Source organism: Marmota marmota, unplaced genomic scaffold (genome assembly GCF_001458135.2).
Source record: "Marmota marmota marmota unplaced genomic scaffold, marMar, whole genome shotgun sequence".
In the NCBI taxonomy this organism is placed as follows: domain Eukaryota; kingdom Metazoa; phylum Chordata; class Mammalia; order Rodentia; family Sciuridae; genus Marmota; species Marmota marmota.
Genome location: NW_025999925.1, coordinates 7,641,351 through 7,644,786, shown reverse-complemented (window position 1 = coordinate 7,644,786; position 3,436 = coordinate 7,641,351). Strand labels below are relative to the sequence as shown.

At 43.0% G+C, this 3,436-nt stretch overlaps 1 pseudogene; it reads right to left on the bottom strand.

Moving 5' to 3' along the window:
- Positions 1-676: 676 nt before the first annotated feature.
- LOC107152363 lies at positions 677-2,667 on the bottom strand (annotated as a pseudogene).
- Positions 2,668-3,436: the final 769 nt, after the last annotated feature.

Below are 3,436 nucleotides of genomic sequence, written 5' to 3'. Positions count from 1 at the left end.
GAAACAGAGGGTACTGTCACAGCCCATCAAAGAAGCAGCTGAATATAATCCAGGCATTCAGGAGGGAACAGTCGCTCTCCTGAGCACCTGATGGGTCCTGTTCTAATCATCTTTTGGGTTTAAGAAGGTAGAATTATGATTCTCACAAGAGTAGCCACCAGTTTTTCAGGGACTACTATTAATTAAGCATTGTTCTAGGCACTTCAAATACCTCTTATCCCTACAACCAGCCTGCCAGCTAAGTACAATTTTCACCTCATTGCCAATGAGCAAACTGTCAAAGTAAGTTGCTAAGCCCCAAAGCCTGTTTTAGGACAGAATCCCTGAGAAATCAATGGGAATGGAGATTTGTGTGGGGGAGGGCTATTTTTTTTTATTTATACATGACAGTGGAATGCATTACAATTTTTTTAAAAAATTTTTAGTTGTAGATGAACACAATACCTTTGTTTATTTTTATATGGTGCTGAGGATTGAACCCAGTGCCTCACAAGGGCTAGGCAAGTGCTCTGCCACGGAGCCACAACCCGAGCCCCTCTTTTATTCTTAAACACACAGAGGTATCTCACGTTAATGAGGTCTAGGAAGTGGCCATTTCAGAGTGAAGCCTGAATATAGATCTGGGCCTCAGGAAGCAACACCTACTTTCTGTAACTGGGCAAAGGAGGGATAAGAATTAAGATGGGAGACCCTGATCAGCCAGACTCAGGTTTCCACAGCTGTTGACTGGCCCTAAGCCAGGGAAAAGTAAGTACCAGCACATCAGAGGCCCACGGTCACAGGGAGAAACAACACACTGAAAGGCCCTCAAGATGGAGAGTGAGACTGCGCAGCTGGGGCCTGGAGTTTCTAGGAGGGGGAAGGAAGACATGAAAAAGGAGGGTCCATTTCCATTTACAAGATTTCCAACAGTTTTTTTTTTTTCCACAGTGACTATGTATTTAGTTCTCTACTAAATGCTTTAGGAAACAAAATATTAGATAGGAAACCCCAATTATTTTATCTATAGTACTCTGGCACATCATATTCCTTATAAAACAGTGGCCACTATTCCAAATCAAAGATTAAACACACTTCCCTTCTTAACTATGTGATGTACTCCATATCTAGTGTGTCCTAAGAACTTTCTTTTCAAAGTCTTAGGAAAATGAGGACAAAATTACTTGAAGCTCCCACAAAAGGTTGAAATGTCCCCTGTCTTTCACAAAATATGTCCTATTACCCCACAAAAAGGTCTTATTTGAGGCTCAAATATATGATTAAATCAATTAATACCTCAGAAGAAGAGATGATCCTGATCATAACAGGTGATTAATCATGGAGAATTGTCTAAGAATTCTAGTGCCTATGGGACTCAAATGTGTTCCTTGTCATTCTGATGAAGAAGCAAGTGCCTATTCTTAGAGCAAGGATGGGTCCCCAAGCAAGGCATGAGAGCCTTTCAGTTTTCAGTTCTAGGACCACACTTCAGATGTGTTCCCAATGGAAACAATATTTTAGGTCAGACTCAAATCCAATTTTTTCTCCTCCTCTTGAAAATGAAGCAAACACTTGATGCAGGGGCTTCGTACAGAATAAAGTTTTATGAGCTGCTCTTTGTTTTTCCCATAAAGAGGACAATGCTTCCACTCCTTGATATGTAACAGTGACATAGTTGGAAGTGTTCTCGTGAGGTCCTTATATAGCAATCTGGCACAAAATGTGAAGGACTGATCCCCTAGATCCACTTTATAAGTAAATGACAGCAAGTTTCACAGAGAGTTTCTCTGCAAGGGCCCAGTCAGGAAGGGCTGCGAAGTTACTCTAGTAATGTGAGGAACAAAGCAAGTGTATGAGGGAGGATTGCTGCTCTACAGGCAGTTGTGATGCCTCAAAGTTGTCTACCAAAACAGGGCCCATTCATTAAATTTCAGAAAAATAAATGAACAGAAAAATGCCTGAAGTTGATCTGCCTGGTACTTCCTCCCAGAGTAAGCGTTTAGGTATTCACCACAGACTGAATAGGAACTGTTGAATATCAGTCTGTAAGTATTTTGCAGCAATTTTTTTCTAAAGGAATGAATACTGGGATGGAATGATGATGGATTCAGAGTGGCTTCTGTATGACAAGGTCCACAAAATAGGAATTCAGTAAGTTCCCCTCAAAAGCAGTGCTGATACAGACACAGGCTCCACGGCTGGTCACTTTTCCATTGAGCCCTGTAAAATGATATGCTTGCAGAATGGCTTTCATGGTTTCCTGGTTTCTTTCCAAAACATCTTGCTCACTGATCTCTACTGTTTGGTCAGGTTCTACGTTGGCAGAAGATGCTTCAACTCTGGCTTGCCTTTGCTTCACTTCAGCCCTTAGTTTATCTCTAATGTGCCTCAATTGGTGAATCTTGGTTTCAAGAGCACTTTCCTCTGCTTGAGCTCTCTGCAGTTCGTCAGATTCTTTGTGGGATTTGCTCGCTTGAGCCTCTAATCTTTCCAAGTGAGCTAAAACACCTCCTGTGGACACACTGTCTTGACATAAAGTGTGTGCGCACTCCATCTCCTCCTCAAATTCCTGTCTTCCTATGAAGTTGTCCAGTTGAGTCTAATGAAGCCCTGCCAGGGGGTCCACAGGCTTTCCGTTTAACTTCCTCTCTTCTTCACCCAAGTCTGGGAAGAGAATTCCCGCCATCCCCGCCTTCAAACACCAGCGTCAGTCCCAGTGTGCTTTGCGCTCCTTCTGTACAAAAAACATGGCAGCGCTCAGGGCCCCTCCCTGATCCCAGGATGCACCGGGGAACAGGCCTGGCCTAAGGTTGTTAGGAAGATGGCGTCCTGGGGTGGAGCTGCAGATCCTGGTATAATACTTGGTGCTTAGAAAATATACATCACAGGCTCTGTTCTCCTGGCTGGCGGGGGCACTGGTAGCGCAGGCTTGTCGTACAGCTACCACAGCGATACACCGCAGCTTACCTTTCTGAGTTGGGTGCATGCATAAAGTGATTACAATTCTTATTACACATTTAGAGCATAATTTTTCATATCTCTGGTTGTATACAGAGTATATACACACCAATTCATGTCTTCATATCTGTACTTTGGGTATTAATGATCCTCACGTTCCACCACCATTAATAATCCATGCCCCCTCCCCTTCCCTTCCAACCCCTCTGCCCCATCTAGAGTTTCTATTCCTCCCATGCTCTCCCTCCCTATCCCACTATGAATCAGCCTCCTTATGTCAAAGAAAACATTTAGAATTTGGGTTTTGGGGATTGGCTAACTTCACTTAGCATTGTCTTCTCCGGCTGCATCCATTTACCTGTAAATGCCATGATTTTATTCTCTTCTATTGCTGAGTAACATTTCATTGGGTATATATGCCACATTTTTTAATCCATTCATCTACTGAAGGGCATCTAGGTTGGTTCCACAGTTTAGCTATTGTGAATTGTGCTGCTAT